The sequence below is a fragment of the Asparagus officinalis genome, chromosome 3 (assembly GCF_001876935.1).
Source record: "Asparagus officinalis chromosome 3, Aspof.V1, whole genome shotgun sequence".
NCBI lineage: Eukaryota > Viridiplantae > Streptophyta > Magnoliopsida > Asparagales > Asparagaceae > Asparagus > Asparagus officinalis.
In genome coordinates, this window is record NC_033796.1 from 109,217,836 (window position 1) to 109,235,945 (window position 18,110).

At 42.4% G+C, this 18,110-nt stretch overlaps 2 long non-coding RNA genes across 2 annotated transcripts; both read left to right on the forward strand.

Annotated features, from left to right (window-relative positions):
* LOC109832446 lies at positions 2,839-4,210 on the forward strand. Its single transcript, XR_002244774.1, has 5 exons — positions 2,839-3,053; positions 3,148-3,467; positions 3,564-3,798; positions 3,894-4,103; positions 4,177-4,210. It is a non-coding gene; the product is annotated as an uncharacterized LOC109832446 (long non-coding RNA).
* On the forward strand, positions 4,243-5,959 carry LOC109832447. Its single transcript, XR_002244775.1, has 4 exons — positions 4,243-4,281; positions 4,364-4,462; positions 4,550-4,957; positions 5,775-5,959. It is a non-coding gene; the product is annotated as an uncharacterized LOC109832447 (long non-coding RNA).

Below are 18,110 nucleotides of genomic sequence, written 5' to 3' on the forward strand. Positions count from 1 at the left end.
AGGTGTCAGCACTTATGATGCTTATGGTAAGGAGTCTTTCTGTATGCGGGCAATGGTCATGTGGACAATTAATGACTTCCCGGCATATGCTAACCTATCTGGATGGTCGACGAATGGTCAGATTGCTTGTCCAGTTTACATGTCAAACTATGAGGAAAAGTTTCTAAAATATAGCTGTAAGTTCTGTTATTGGCAACACATAAGATGGTTGCCTACGGGGCACAAGTTCAGAAAGTTAATAGGAAAGTTCGACGGCAATCCAGAAAATAGACCGGCACCACCAAGGCTGACCGGGGAAGAAATATTTGAGCTTCTACATCCACTACCTAGAAAAATATTTGGAAAGAAAAGATTCAACAAAGAAAATCCATTTGGGGTTAGGAGAAAAATATTAAAGCAAAATTGGAAGGGAAAGGGAAAGGGTAAGCTATTTCTCAAAGGCAATTCGAAAGGAAATAAGCCTCGTAGAGCCAAGTCACATGGGCGTGTCTCTAAGGGCACTGAACTTCCACATGGATGGTCAAAATTCAGCATATTTTATCAGTTGCCATATTGGAGAAGTTTAAAAATACGTCACAACTTGGATGTCATGCACATCGAGAAGAACATATGCGAGAATCTCTTGAACGTTTTGTTGCAGGATGGGAAAAAAATCGAAAGATGACTTAAGGGCACGTTGAGACCGAGCAGAATTGAACATCTGTCCTGAACTACAAGCTATAGATAAGGGTGACGGAAAGTTTGAACTCCCAGCCTCCCGTGTCACACTGTCGAAGGATGAGGTCCACAATATGTGTTTATTTCTAAAGTCCGTGAAGACACCAGATGGTTATGCTTCAAACATTTCAACAAATGTGCATATTAAGGACAAAAAAATTTTGGGACTCAATACACATGACCATCATATTCTATTACATCAATTTCTCCCGGTTGCGTTGCGACATGCTGAGAATGAACTCACGATGGTGGTAATAGAATGTTGCGGTTTCTTCAAGCAGTTGTGCTCCAAGGTGATTGATGTCAGGGAATTTGAAGAATTAGAGGGACGTGTAGCTAATACACTGTGTAAAATGAAAATTCTATTTCCACCCTCGTTCTTTATGGTCATGGTGCATCTCACAATATATTTAGCATATGAAGCCCGCATCGCAGGACCGGTTCAATATCGCTGGATGTACCCTGTGGAGAGATATTTATTATTATAATGTTCAATAATATTTGTCAAATTTCGTTACTCAGTTTTATTTTATCATAAATCATAAACTATATGCTTGTAGGTATTTGGGTTTCATGAAACAACTGATGCATAACCGTGCACGTCCAGAAGGGTCGATCGCAGAGAACTACATAAGTAATGAGGGTTTGAATTTCATCTCTCGTTACTTGCGGGGTGTGGAGACAAGGCTTAACCGTCCCCAACAAATAATTGACAGAACATTCTATAATGATCGTGGGGAGGACACTAGATTCCCCAGAATGAAGCTAGATCAAGCCCACACATATATCCTGAGCAATGATACTACATTTAACATATACGTGGCGTAAGTATTTAGCCGTTTGAATTAGGTCATATTACATCACAATAATTATCTCTATTTAACTGTTATAAATGATTCTATTCTAGGCTTCACATCCGATATGTCCAATAATTATCTCTATTTAACTGTTATAAATGATTCTATTCTAGGCTTCACATCCGATATGTCCAGACTACTCTTAAATGCAGAACAAAAAATTATAAATGATTCTATTCTAGGCTTCACATCCGATATGTCCAGACTACTCTTAAATGCAGAACAAAAAAATAAAAGAGTTATGGACACACACTCTCGACAATTCCATGCATGGATGAAGGGTGAAGTAAGATCTTTTTTACATATCTGATTAGTATATCAAATATACGTGCCTAACACCAGATATTTAAACTATTTGTTTTATTTCTTAAAGGTTGACCAACGGATTACGAATGGGGTTAACCTATCTGAGAAAGTATGTTTATATGCCAGAGGTCCTTCTAAAGTGGTTAAGCATTATGGAGGCTACTGCGTCAACGGTTTTAGGTTTAACACCATCGGTTTCGAAGAGAGACGACAAACGCAAAACAGTGGTGTGTTCTGCTCATTTTCGCAACTGTCATACACTAGTCCAAAAGATCAAAATCCAATACAAGATGAATTCTATTGCTACGGTCAGGTAGAAGACATCATGGATATTTTCTATAGGATTAATAAGGAAGTCAGACATGTGATGTTTAAGGTTCGTTGGTGTGAGCTGAAAAATACGAAGGATGACTACGGTTACACACTTGTTAATCTTAACAAGGAAATTTATTAGAATGAAAAGTACATGTTAGCTGCTCACGCCAAATAGTGCTTTTATGTTAAAGATATAATGAAAAATGACAAATGGGTTGTCCTTAAGAATCCGCCTAGAGCCTACATTCATGAAGTTGTGTCTGATGAAGATCACGATGAGGAGGTTATCTTGGCCGACAAAACAGTTGCTGAGTTTTCCTTGACACAAAATAATAATCTGATGGATGAAATTGCACTAGCACACCCTGATATACCTTCGATTATATGTGAGCCAAGGCATAAAGGTAAAAAACCAGTCCGCAGCATCGATAAAACTATAAGAACAGTCCTTTTGTCGGCACGCACACGGTCTCAGGCTAACCGCACACGGTCGCAGAGTAGAGCCTCAACATCGTCATAATAATGTATCAGTTTGTGTCATGTATTATAGTATTGCTTTTATATTATCTGTTTGACTGGTTATCATGTATCAGTTTGTGTCATGTATTATAGTATTGCCTTTATATTATCTGTTTGACTGGTTATCATGTGCCAGTTTGTGTCATGTATTATAGTATTACCTTTACATTATCCGTTTGACTGGTTACCATGTGTTATTTATTAATTATTTACATTATATGCTTTTGTTGGATGCTCGTTATATTTTCAAAGTATAGATGACAAAAGGACTACATAAGAAAGCGCTTGAGAGACTTTTTGATAGACATTCTAGAGGCGACGCACATGCCTCTACGTCAGGTATTTTTATTTATTTGTTATATCTGTACATTTCTATAAACTATTAATGTGAGCCTAACATTATTTTTTAACATTTCCTACACAAAATGTAAAGATGCTACACATGACTCGCCGCCACAGGACACAGGCAGCGGAGATGCTTCACATGATGCAGAGGCACAGGCTGATCCTACACAGCATGTTGAGATACCGTCGCCGCCGCCGCTGCGTGTAGATGTATTGGAGGAGCGGAGATATGAGCCGTATAGTGTAGCTGTAGAAGCTGTGCCACTACCACCAGATTCTATTCCAGATCAACGAGTCCACGACCCGGCCAAGGTGAATTGAAGGGGGATTAGTAATCTTATCATGCTTTGCGACCTATCGCGCAGCGTAGGTACGAACAAGCAAGGCGTAGATGCATCGAACTGAAAGGTGTGAATAGATTTTTATAGTTTATCGGTTATTATTTTACTTTTTATTATCGATATGGATTGATTTATATGCCACCCAATTTTCATTGTTTCGTAGGTACCGGGCGACCTCCTAGGCACGGCCGCAGTGCTACCAGGCCACAGAACCTCATCCCTAATATTCATCGGAGGGCTGTGATCCGATGGGAGCACGGAGTGCCTGTCGGGGCATTTGCCAATGCTTTCAATAATTTTCTCGCTGCTTTAGCCAGGAGACATGATTTCTTTAATATTTTTTGATGTGAAAATCATAACGAATTGATGCGTTGGTGGCTTGTTGGAGATATATATGTGTGAGTCATTTATTTGGATTTTCATCATTTGGAGTTATTAGTTTATTATTATGTTTAATACACTGATTTGTATCTCTTTTTTTTATATGCTGAAGCGATTTTTCTTCCTTGACGATAACATCTGTGCCTGGACTTACTGCTTCAAGCAAATCAATCTATCGTTCAAGAGGTGGCGAGCTGAGGTGAAGAAAAAGTATTTCGTTCGAATAACAAACGATTGGGAGCGCTTCTGGCATCTTGACGAGCGCGTAGATGGAGTAGAATTTTTTGCACTTTGTGATTACAGGGACACGGCTGAAATCCAGGTATTATTGCCGTACATTTTTTCATTTTATATGCTGAATTTCTATATTTTCCTGATTTGACATTGTTTTCTAGGCTCAAGCTGAAATAGCAAGGAGGAACCGTAACGCTCCCCGCAGTTACGAGCATCACGGGGGCTCCATATCCTTTAGCTAGCATTATCATCAATTGGAGCTTGAGGTATATAATATATTAGCTTATAAATTGTAAATTTGAGTATACTTTACGTGTTATGGGTTAATAATATATTTGAATAAAATAGGGAAGGGGAGATCTCAGACATTTTGCAAATCGTATTCTGACTTCTTGGAGCCCGAATTACACTGATGAAGAGAAGAAGGTGAAGAACCAGGATCTGGCTGTAAGTAGCAGTTCATTTGTATATTCAATTTCATAACAATGCATCATTAAAAAGTTGACTTGCCCGGGTTGTTTTGATATATCCCAGGAGAAATTACATGCCAAGGTACAGGAGCAAATATCTCAGTCTCAGGTCGGTTCTAGCACTCTGGTCCGGCTAAGTAGAGAGGAGGACACCATCATTGAGACGATCATTAGACCGAGTAGGAAGAATAGATACTAGTGGAGAGGATCCGAGCAGAGGCCGCACGAGTCTAGTAGCACCTACGAGTCTGCAGCACCACCAGGAACACCAGGAAGCAGTTCATATCAAGACTCGATGGAGCAGCGGATGAAAGCGATTGAAGATTGACAGTCGTAGCAAACAACATATCAGCGGATTGCTGAGGAAGAACGGAGGCGTCGGGAGTAGCAAGAATTAGAGTTCACACAGTTCATGTCGACTCAGTCTCAGAAGGCTCAGGAGGCATATAGGAGACGATTTATGGCAGATCGGGTAATATATATACTTTACTTTTTTTAATTAAATGAATTAATTATATTTAATTCTTACTTAGTTATAAATATGCCATGTGACTAAATGATATCATACACATCGATACACACTTTTACATACAAACCCTAACTCTAACCCTAACACAAAGCCCAAAATATATACATATAATATTTTTATGTGATGGTGGTGTTGATGGTGCGTGCGTGCATAGTGATGGTAGTATTGGTTGGTGAATTGGTTAGTTGGTTGTGGTTGTGTTGTTGTGGTGTGTGTGTGCGTATGGTTAGTTATGTGATCTCTTGGTGGGTGGTTTGGTCATGGTGGGGGAGGGGAAGGAGCGGGGATCTGGTGGTGGTGGTGATGTAGGGGGAGGGTATGCGTGCATGCGTATGGTTGGTTACGTGTACGCACGCGTGCATGCGTGCACGCGTGTATGCGTGCACGCGTGTATGCGTGCATGCGTGTATGCGTGTGTGCATGCGTGCACGCGTGTACGTGTGCGTGCGTGCGTGCATATACGCGTATGTGCATGTACGCGTATGAGCATGTACGCGTACATGCACGTATGGTGAGAAAACTATGCGTGTACGCGTATTGTGCGTGTACGCGTATGTGCATGTACGCGTATTGGGCTAAGACCTCTCACTATCTTGCTATTAGATAGGAGTAGCTTTCCTTGCGGGGTTAGGGTGTGCATGCGTTGTTGTAAAAATTGTGCGTACGTGCGTATAATACATAAGAATATGCCATGATACTCTCTCTTATTGCTATACTTGAATGTCATGCCATATTGTTAACGTTTGATTTATATTTACAGGCCGGTACTTCTAGACAAGGTGGAGCTGATGATGAGGATGATGATGATCAGGAGGACTGATTTGTTTTTTTACCTTTGAAAACAATGAATGAGTGTGTTGTATAAACAATATTTATCATGGTGTGTATTGTATAAACAACGTTTATTATGTTGGGATATTTTAATTAAATTATATGTGTTATATATGCGTGAGAATGAATATTATATTGCTGATTGAACATGGTTTTAAATTTATTATATTATTGTACAGGTATTTTCAATTTTCAAATTATTTTTTAAAAAATATTGGAAATATTTAGCAACGGATTGGCCGTCGCTAAATACACTTTTAGCGACGGAAAACAGATACGGGGGATAAACACTATTAATAAAGTATAGCACCTTATGGTAAAATATAGCACTTTATGGTGTTAGTATAGCACCTTATTGATAAAGTATAGAACTTTACGGATTCTAAAAATTCTGTAACATAGTGGGATAAACCAAATCAGATTTTTTCGGAGCAATGCAAACACTTGATGACGTGTAAGATATGTTGTTTGATCAATTATTCATCTCGACGAGAGGTCGTCGCTCAATTTTCTAGCTTTAGGAAAAGTATAGCTCTTTATAGAAATGTATAGCACATTATTGATAAAATATAGCACCTTATGACAAAGTATATCACTTTATTAGAATAGTATAACACCTTATTGATAAAGTATAGCACTTTATGGTTTCTGAAAATTTCGCAACGTAGTGGGATAAACCAAATAATTTTTTTTCGAAGCAATGCAAACACTTGATGACGTGTAAGATGTGTTGTTTGATCAATTATTCACCTCGACGAGAGGTCGTCGCTCAATTTTCCAGCTTTAGGAAAAGTATAACTCTTTATAGAAATTTATAACATTTTATTGATAAAGTATAGCACCTTATGTCAAAGTATAGCATTTTATGGCGTTAGTATAGCACCTTATTGATAAAGTATAGCACTTTATAGTTTCTGGAAATTCTGCAACGTAGTGGGATAAACCAAATCAGTTTTTTCGGAGCAATGCAAACACTTGATGACATGTACTTTCATACAGTGTTCATATATAATCGAGGGTATTATTTATCATTTTTGAACATGAGAAGTTGCCTTGTTTATCGGGTATTAAATTGCAGTATTTATGATTTCATTTACACATGTAAGATGACTTTTTTGATACAAGTTTAGAGCTGTACAGCGAGGCATGTACAAGAGTAGAATATGTATACCTTTACTATTAGTATTCCATGGTTCATATACACAATCCTCGTGTTGGACTATAATCCATTAAAGTTCTCATGTTGGACTATAATCCATTAAAGTCCTCGTGTTGGACTATAATCCATTAAAGTCCTCGTGTTGGACAATAATCCATTACAGTCTTATGTTGGATAATTACTAAACCTTGAGTATGTTGCTTAACCGAGTTTGGAACACGACATATTATATGAGGCTGGGACATGATAGCTACCTAGGCTGGACATGACACTTAGTGTAGCTTTGACATGTTTAAATTGTATCGGTAGAGATGAGTTTGTATTCTTTTCTTTATTGTTCCTTAGGTTAAACCTCGGGTTTAGTATTTAGGGATTTACAATTTGAGATACACGGTATATACATGAGGGTTTCCTTGTTTAGATTATTTCGCTCGACGTACCTATGCTCGTGTTATAATTTTCTAAGTACTAAAACCTACTATTGTTAGTATAAATGATTCTATATTTTTATGTATTAACTGTATTTTCATATACAATGAGCCCTATCTCTTGGGGTTGGTTGTGATGTTGCTCGCTAGCGCTTTGACGCTCGTTGTCCCTCCCCCTTTTAGGTAACGAGCCCGGAGCCCGGAGAGTCGCAGGTTGAGGGCGATTTTTTTTTAGCGCCCGTTTATCCTCTTATTAGATGTATTTCATTTTGTACTCCACTTGAGACATTTTTAGACTTGAGAGATTTATATTCTAGAGTTGTAAAGGTTGTGTGCCTTATTTCATGTATCATATGTTTTGTATTTTGAGACATGTTGAGATCTCCAGACTGTTATTATTCATTTCATACATTGACTATGTATTCCAGCTGATTTGATTAATGAGATGTATTAATCCGAGATCTATCATTTCATTATGTACTTGTTGTAAAATCTTTTACTTGCTTTGTACCTACACCTGTTGTTGATTCCACTAGAGAGGTAGTAATTGTGATGGTAAAACATGTTATTGCACGGTGTGGTGTATGGCAGGTTTGACATTCCTGGTTTCATCTCGGACTGCAGCCTTGTGTGAACCCAGGGGCGTCACAGTTGGTATCAAAGCTCTAGTTCCAGTATCCTTAGGATCATCCTGTGTCGAGTCGTGGAGCTAGGTTAGAGTTTCTTAGGATTCAGGTATAGAGTCCGCTAAGGATTTCCTAGTATGAGTGAGGACGGTATATACGTATATCTCAAAACTTTGAGAAATTTTTTTTATTATGAAAACTATTTTTGTTTAAAGTATATGTGTGAATACTATATGGTGTGAAAATCGTATTGTGATACATTATGTATGTATATATGTCTACTTTGACTCATGAACTTTTATTTTCTTATGATCAGAGAGAAATGGCAGGACGTGGCAGACCCCGTACTCGCAGAGCCGCTCAGGCAGAGCCCCAGCAGGCTCCACCTAGCCACAGCAGGCTCCACCGAGCAGGAGCAGGCACCACCTGACCGCAGCAGGCTCCCCAGTACCTCATTGAATCTCATGGCTCCTATCGTAGCTAGGATGGCAGCGCATGAGGAGCTTGTGGCCCGAGTCATATCGCCGCCAACCGAACAGCACTACCACCTTCAGTAGTTCCACCACAGGGAATACCAGCCGTCCCAATCAGAGAGAGAGACCCAGAGGTAGCACCTACAGCTATTCCACCGGCGGTACCGGATAGAGCCATGGAGCAGGAGGCTTGGCTCTGCTTGGTAGAGAGGTACCAGAAGATGAGAGCACCGGAGTTCCAGGGCTCTTCAGACCCACTTGTAGCCCACAAGTGGAAGGAGGATGTGAGTAATGTCCTAGACATATGTAGGCTGTCTAAAAATCACTACAGATAGTTTATCCCCATCAGACACCAATGATGGAAGTTACAACCTGACGACTTCCAGAAGGCTATAATTTGAAGATTTTCACGTAGAATGTTACAATCTGACGACCTTTACAACAACTAATGAAAGCTCTAATTCAACAGCCTTCACAATCAACATCGGGAGTTACAATCTGATGACTCTCATATTTTCAAGGAGCCAAGACGAAGGTTACAAGGTGACGATCTTTGCAACGCTCTAGCGAAAGAGACTACAAATTGACGGTCACTTCATATTAAAACACAGATATCTCTCAAACCGTAAGGAATTTGGCAAAACTGACGGAGCAAACCAAACCCAATGGGTTTGGTTTGGTCGGCTCCGTCTCGTCGAGATAGCCGATTTTCATATATAATTTGTCCAATTCCGACTTACTGTTTGAAAGTTATGACATGTTCTTCGCAGCAAGTTATGTTCTGAAGTCCGTCTGCAAGGCTGGACTTCGTCTGAACATTGGACTTAGCCTGAAGCTCACCGAGCCCGCCTGAGACTCACCTCTGCATCCAAGATTCGAAACGCAAAGGTCATGCCCGCGTTCTAAACTCAAAACGCAGAGGTCGTGACCGCATTTGAGATTCAAAACGCAGAGGTCGTGGCTGCGTTCCAAACTCGAAACGCAGAGGTCGTGGCTGCGTTCCAAACTCAAAACGCAGAGGTCGTAGCTGCGTTCCAAACTCGAAACGCAGAGGCCGTGGCTACGTTCCAGAGTCAAAACACAGAGTTCGTGGACTTAAAGCGCAGAGTCCATGCGGAACCCAACTCTGCGTCTCAGGTCCAAAACGCAGAGTTTATCTCTGTGTTCTAACTCTGCGTCTCAGGTCTAAAGCGCAGAGTTCATCTCTGTGTTCCAACTCTGCGTCTCAGGTCTAAAACGCAGAGTTCATCTCTGTGTCCTAACTCTGCGTTTCAGAGTTACAACGCATCGCGGCCTATGCGTTCAGCCACCCAACATAGGCCTAACTCTGCGTTTTTATTCTAAAACGCAGAGTTCGGGCCCAGAACGCCATTTTCGGCGTTTGACTCGTTCAAACACGAACCGAACAGTTCCAAGAACCGTTTTCCCCCCATGATTTGAGGGATTTCCGCCCCACTTAGGAGCAGATTAAGGGGGTAGTTACCACCCTTAATCCCCTATAAATACCAGAAACTCAATTGAGTTAAAGGATCGGCTTTTTGCATCAAAAACAGATCGCAAAAGGAGAGATCAGCAACCTCTTGAGCAGATCATCTTCGGATCTTGGGGATTTCTCGGATCTGGAGATCAGAAAAGGGGGGTCTTCGTTCAATCTCTGGAGCATTCCTTAGAGCTTTCATCCCTGGCTTATTAACCGATTTTCGGTTCAAATCAACTCTGTTACAGAGTTTACACTCGTTCTGAGTTTCTAAACTCGATCTGAGTTATCAACTCGTCCAGAGTTTCAAACTTGCTTTGCAAGTCCTCCACAACGTCAAATCGTGAGGAGAAGACCACGTTCCAGTGAATCAAGACGTTCGGATCGTCAACGGAGAGCAAACTCGACGCGAGCACTCGAGGGAGGCACTCCATCGCCACCGTGAAGAACCCAGTTTTAAACAAAGGGGAGAGTCAAATTCATTCTCCTCTCTTTTGTAATCGGAATCCAAATTGTACTTGATTTTGAGAGAATACAAGTCAATTTTTCTTTCATTGTCTTTTTACATCAAATTTTCCACAAACAACATACTCAATGTAGACTCAGTTCAGAAGCAAAGTCTGGCATCATATAGTCTGAAGGGGGATATCGGGAGATGGTACCGATTCCAGTTTCCATTAGAGCAGCGGATGATCCTCACTTGGGAGGATTTTGTTTACTTCTTTGATGCACAGTATGTTTCTTCTGCAGCACGGACTGGAAAGGAATTTGAGTTGTCCCATTTGACTCAGGGGGACATGTCAGTTGCAGAGTTTGAGAGCAAGTTCATGGAGTTGCTACATTTCACAGGGATGTGGCAGACAGGAGAGCGTCAGGCTCAGATGTTCCTAGCAGGGCTTCACCCTAATCTTCGCCGATACCTCGTCTCGAGGAGGTTCTATTCAGTCTGGGAGGTAGCTGAGCCCGCCACCTCACAGGAGAATGGGACAGCTATGTTTCGGAAGGACAAGAAGGGAAAGACTAAGACAGGACAGATTGGAGATAAGGGGAAGAACAAGAGGCCCTTGTCAGGACATCAGTAGCAGTAGCAGGGCCCTCATAAGAGGGGACCCCAGCAGGATCAGAGGGCACATCATCAGCGCAAGTTTCAGGGGGTATGCTTTAACTGTCGCAAGGTGGGACACAAGACATCAGAGTGTCATAGTGCACCAGCAGGAGCTCAGCAGGGTAGGGGTCCGAACCAGCAGTAGCCGCGATAGCAGGGTCGAGGTCAGGGTCAGCAGGTCAGGCTTGAGGCACCTCCAGCAGCGCAGAGGCCATAGGGGCAGGTTCGAGCAGTCCAGGAGGCCCCCCAGGGGCAGATTGTCCCATATTTTCCAGCACCAGCGGTAGAGCAGTCTTCAGCACCAGGCAGAGTATATGCAGTGGTTCCTTGTAATCATGGTGCCAGCGGTGCAGTTGTGGAGGGTACGTTCTTTGTGAATTCCTTTCCCGCCCGTATTCTTTTCGATTTAGGAGCTTCGCATTCTTTCATTTCGTATGTTTTCATGGTTAGACTCATTCGTTAGCTCATTCGTTAGACACCCCTTTATCAGTTTCCACCCCTCTAGGAGAGGTATCGCTTCTGGAGAGCGTTTGTAGGAGGTGTATTATCAGTTTAGACGAGTCCGAGTTCATAGTCGATCTGATAGTTTTGCATATGTCCGAGTTTGATGTCATCCTTGGTATGGATTGGTTGTCGTCCTACCATATTAGTATTGACTGTTTTGCGAAGACAGTCGGATTACGAACGTCCGATAGGTCCGAGATGATTGTGGCCACTTCTCAGGGCAATCGCTTTGCCGAGTCGTTTCTGGCGTTCATCGATGAGGTGATGCGACGGGATCAGAGTTCTGATTTATTGGAGACTAGAGTTGTCTCGGATTATCAGGATGTCTTTTAGGACATACCTGGGTTACCTCCTGTGAGAGAGGTTGAGTTTTGTATTGAGCTGCATCCGGGCACAGCCCCGATATCCCGCGCACCCTATCGCATGGCACCAGCTGAGATGAGGGAGCTTCAGACCCAGTTGAACGAGTTGTTAGCTCAATGATTTATTCGTCGGAGTCATTCCCCATGGGGCGCACCGGTCCTCTTCGTTGTTAGACCCTAGAGGGGGGTGATTAGGGTCTTATGCTAATCTAATCTGATTATATGCCAATAAAAAACTAATAAACAGGTTATCCTAGCAAGTATGAAGTATAACAACTATGTAAGCTAGGATAAGCAATATGAACAATGAGATATATCCTATATGATGAATATATATATGCAAGGATATATAAACTAACACAAGGGGTAAACTATATGAGCTAGATAGTGGATCATATAAATAATGAGCTAATGACAATGGCGACAAGAAATATAAACACAAGTATAAATAAACGCCAAAGCACACTCAAACACAAGATATGATCACAGAGTTCGGACCTTCCGTCCTACGTCTCCGCTCCCCACTCCCGGGGAGAAATCCACTATCACAATCGGGTTTTCTACGTTCACCCGAATAACGTTTACACCTCACACTCGGTTTTCTAGCTAACCGAAAACTTCACAATAACACACTATTGTAATCCCACTTTACACCCACTAAGTGTTGAACTAGACGTGTCTCCCTCAAGTGCTCGGTTACAACCTCTTCCTAGGTTCATCAACCGACGCCACTCCTCTTGGGACGATCCCCGACTCTCGCCACACACTTCTCTCGGTGTACAAGTGTATTACAAAGTGTATCTCACGATAAGCACAATTACAATAATTGATTGTTCTCAACTATGGATGAGAACACAATGAAAGCTCACACTCAAAGTTACAACTCTCACCAACCCAACTATATTATGAATGCAAATACAATAAGTTCAAGTGGGTGTGTGTAATAATGAGATAAAATCAAATCTAAACTCAATATAAAACTAGCTTTAATAGAAATGATAATCAACAAATAATTATAAATAAAAGCTAGAGTAGAGTTTAGAAAACTTCTCAATAGAAGACAAGATGGAGAGATGGAGATTGAAGCCTAAACAAGAAGATAATCTCCTCCACTTGTGAAAACCAAAACAGCTTTAAACCAAACCCTTAAACAAGCTTAAAACAAGCTTAAACTCTTGTTAAAATCTTTTAAACCATTCTCTTGCACTCTTCTAGAATCTGAGGTAATGGGGTATATATATGAAACCCCAAAGGAGAGAGAAAGCCAAGAAAAAGACCAAGGAAAAAACTTCTGCAATGGCTCTAAAAATAGCCGTTGGGATTGATCTGACACCGCGGCGGTCGACCAAAAATATTTGCGGTCGATCGCGATTCAGATCCCAAACTCAGAAAATAGACAAAGACTTATTCGGTCAACCGGTGCGGTCGACCGATTCGAGCTCTCGATCGACCGCATCGGTCGACCGACAAACTCTCTGCTGCCCACTGACTAAATAACATAGGTCCGGTCGACCGGTGCGGTCGACCGAGAACTGATATATGAAAATCTGATTTTAAAAACTGTTTTTCTGATTTTAAAACCCTGTTTAAAAATATCAAATAAATTCTAAAAAATGTAAAACTTTAGGGAATGATTGTAGACATGATAATAAACATGCTACAATGACTGGTTTCCAAAAATGACTTCCCAAATGAAAAATATCATCATTTTGCAAACACAATAGTAAATATGAAATATGTGATTTCATATTATAAACATGAAAACCCAAAACCATGCATGTATATAAATGTATAAAACTATATGTATGCATAGAAACCAAAACTTATGTATATATATATATATATATATATATATATATAACTATATATATACGAAGAAACCAATAAATGTGTGTGTATAGATATTGAGCTTAACGTACTTAACACACATAATATAAATCCTAAACTAAATTACCCAAGCTTGATCTTGATCTTCATTGAGCTCAACTTGGTACACGTTGCGGATGAAGCTAAACTTGGATCTTGAACTTGAATTGTACGATGCTTCACTCCATAATTTCGCCAACCTCCTCTTGATATGATCGTGTAGGCTCAATCTCATCCATCCTCCAACTACGTTGTTTGTCTATAATAAATAAGAAAACACAAATACTAGACAAACAATATTAGTGGTAAATTGTTTGTTAAACATCATCAAAACAAGAAGGCCAACATTCGTGAAGAAGAAGGACGGCAGTATGAGATTGTGTATAGATTATCGGGAGTTGAACAAGGTCATTATCCGGAATAGGTATCCACTACCTAGGATTGATGACTTGTTCGACTAGTTGTAGGGAGCACAGTTCTTCTCGAAGATTGATCTTCGTTCTAGTTATCATCAGTTGCGGGTTCGAGAGATGGATATCCCCAAGACCACTTTCCTCACGCGATATGGATCTTTTGAGTTCTTGGTCATGCCATTCGGACTGACCAATGCACCCGCTGTATTCATGAACTTGATGAACCGGGTTTTCCGTCCCTTCTTAGATCACTTCGTGATTGATTTCATCGACGACATCCTTATTTATTCAAGATCGGAGGAAGATCATGAGCAGCATCTCCGATTAACTTTACGGACCCTACGGGAGCACCAGTTATACGCCAAGTTCAGCAAGTACGGGTTTTGGCTTTCAGAGGTCAGATTTCTCGGCCACATCATCAGCAGAGAGAGTATCAATAGACCCAGCTAAGGTTACAGCAGTGCTTGATTGGGAACCGCCGAAGACGGTGACAGAGATTCGTAGCTGATACGGGTATATCTTCTCTTCGGGAGCTTAGCGATCCTCATGGGAGCTTGAGAATAGATGATTCTCATGGTATCTTGAGAATAGAGTAGAGGAGTCGTAGACGAGGCCATTGGAGGCGACGAAGTCAAAGGATTCGACAAAACTACAGGATTTGCAACTGGACTCTGTCCGGTCGACCGGCTTGGTCACGGCGGTCGACCGCTTAGTGCACAGGCCCAGACTATGTCTCGGGACTGAGAGCGGTCGATCGATGATGGCGCTGCGGTCGACCGGAAACACTGTAATCGATTTTCCAGTTTTTCGTCGTTCTGACCGGTCGACCGCCTTGGGCACTGCGGTCGACCGCGTAGCGGTTCTGGGCCTGGGTCTGTTTCCTGCTCCAGTTGGGATTTCTGTTTAGTATAAATAGAAACACGACTCCTCTAGGGTTAAGGACTGAAATTGTAATCAGAAAAGAGATCAGGGAGGTTGTTCTTTGATCTAGAGAGATTGTGAGAGAGAGATTTTGTAAATCCAATTGATTCTCATAATCTAGAGAAGGTATTTTCCTTCGCCCTAATTATAACTCTTGTGTTCTTCAGTCGTTTTCTTCTTTACCCACTCTTGATAATTCTGCGATCAAGAGTGCTCGCACGGCGACTCGTATCAAGTTGGTATCAGAGCACTAGATCCTCTGAAGGGGGGAACTGTGTATGATCCTTACTCGCTCATAGTACAAGAAGCTTGGCGAGATCCTTAATTCCTCGGAGGGGGTCCAGAAATTAAGGAAGGAGAAGATATCTGAAGCAGATAATTCAACAAGACTTGATGCCATGGAGAAGCAGATTGAGACGATCGGGACGACTCTTACCCAACTCGTGGGCCTCATCAACGGAGGAGACAAAAAGGAGGAATCTTCTTCGAAGGGTAAGAAGGGACTCTTCGAATCCGATGAGGAGAGCGAGAAAGCTGATTCAGAGGGGGAGACTGAGATTGTCAAGACTGCTGGACATCAAGGGGGTAAGAATCATTACCAGAATCTGAAGATTGACTTCAAGGTTGAGATTCCTGTTTATGATGGGAGTATCAATGTGGAGAAGCTTGATGATTGGATCGAACGCATGGAGATGTACTTCACTCTCTATGGATATTCGTCCAAGGAGAAAATAGTGTTCGCGACATTGAAGCTTTCAGGGCACGCGTTGACGTAGTGGAAATCCTATTACAAACAGGAGAAGAAAGCGGCGTCGTGGAACAAGTTCAAGGAGCTACTTCGGAAACAGTTTTATCCAGTGGGGTTCCTTGAGGAGCGTTGGTACAAGTGGTATGGTTTGCGCCAAAAATTTAATCAGACCGTTCAAGAGTACACAACGGAGTTCCAGCAACAGGCGATGGTCCTAAACATCGCAACGTCCGAGTACCCCATCTTCATGAAGTACATGGCGGGTCTGAATGATTACATCCGGAAGGAGATGAAGCTGTTTTCAGTGGAGACAATCGCAGAGGCGAGCGTGAAGGCCATTGCCATTGAGGGCAGGCAGAAGAAGGGCAATGAGACAAAGGGGGATTCCAAACCATCGGGGAGCAAGACGGGTGGCTCTCAGTCTAAGGATGAGAAGAAGAAGGTTGACTCGGGGAAAGCAGGATTGACATGCAATCACTGCAAGCAGACAGGACATGTGGCTGATCGTTGCTGGGATAAGTATCCTCATCTGAAGCCAAAAGGATTGAAGAAGAAGGAGGAGAAGAAGGCGTACGTGATAGCACAGGGTCCGAAGGAGGTTCCCGGGATGACCGAACCCAATAGCAGTCTCAACCTTATGGCGGGGAAGCAGGCCACCAAAGAAGATGACGACCCGAGGGAGCAGCTCTTTGTTCTGAAATTGCAGGTCAAGACCAGCTTAGTGGATGCTATTGTAGATCCAGGGAGTCAGAAAAATCTGATATCTGAGGCATTAGTACAGAAGCTGGGATTGAAGACGGTGAAGCATCCAAAGCCCTATCCATTAGGGTGGATTCAGAAGGAGGCGGGATTGAGTGTGGTGAACCAGTGTTCATTCAGATTTGCACTCCACGAGTCGTATATTGACGAGGTCACATGCGACGTGGTTCCGTTGGATGTTTGCCAAGTTATTTTGGGCAATCCTTATTTGTGGGATAGATACGCAGTATATGATCGGCGAGCCCAAAAGTACACGTTCAACAAGGATGGCGAGCAATTCATTTTTCGTTCAGCATCTCTCCCACAGGAGACGAGCTTGGTGACAGTGACTCAGGCTAAGAGGTTGGTGAACGCGGGCAAGAAGTTCGTTTTATTGTTCATTCGGCCGTATGAAGAACAGCTGAGTAGGATGTGCTTGTCCACCTTGAGCAAGCGCCAGGAGGGAGATCTTGACAGGTTGAAGGTCAAGTATACGGACTTGTTTTTGGAAATCACAGGACTACCACCACGTCGAGGTATAGAGCATGAGATTATGTTGACCGGGGAGAGTTCCTTACCTAACATAGGCCTATACCGCACATCAATACTGGAGTCCGAGGAGATCAAGAAGCAGGTTCAGGAGCTCTTGGAGGCGGGAGTGATTATGCCGAGTTATTCACCTTGCGGGTCACCAGTGTTGTTGGTGCCCAAAAAGGATGGAGGCTGGCGCATGTGCGTGGATTACCGGGCGCTTAACAAGATAACCATCAAGAATCGCTACCCATTACCGCGGATCGATGATCTTATGGACCAGTTGGAGGGAGCGAGGTTTTTCACGAAGCTGGATTTGAAGTCTGGTTACCATCAGGTGAGGATTCGGGAGGAAGACACTTGGAAGACTGCGTTCAAGACCAAGCAAGGCCTGTTCGAGTGGTTGGTGATGCCGTTTGGATTGTGCAATGCTCCGGCTACCTTTATGAGGCTTATGAATGATTTGTTGCGACCCTTTATAGAGGATTTTGTGATAGTTTACCTTGATGATATCTTGGTGTACAGCAGGACTTGGGAGGAGCATCTCGTTCATGTTGAGAAGGTATTTGAAGTGTTGCAGGACGGACAGCTGAAGCTCAACGGGAAAAAGTGCGAGTTCGGGAAGGACGAGTTGGTGTATCTCGGCTTCATCGTAGGGAAGGGCCAGCGGAGGATAGATCCAGGCAAGGTGGAGGTGATCACAAAGTGGCCGACGCCGAAGACAGTGACTGAGGTGAGGAGCTTCATGGGGGCTTGCCAGTATTTGCGCAAGTTCATTCGACATTTTTCGGCTTATGCAGCACCGTTACATAGCCTCACAAAGGCTAAAGTTCAGTTTGAGTGGGGAAGGACGCATGAGGAGGCTTTTCAGTTGCTAAAAAAGAAGATCTCGGAGGCACCGGTGTTGGCATTGC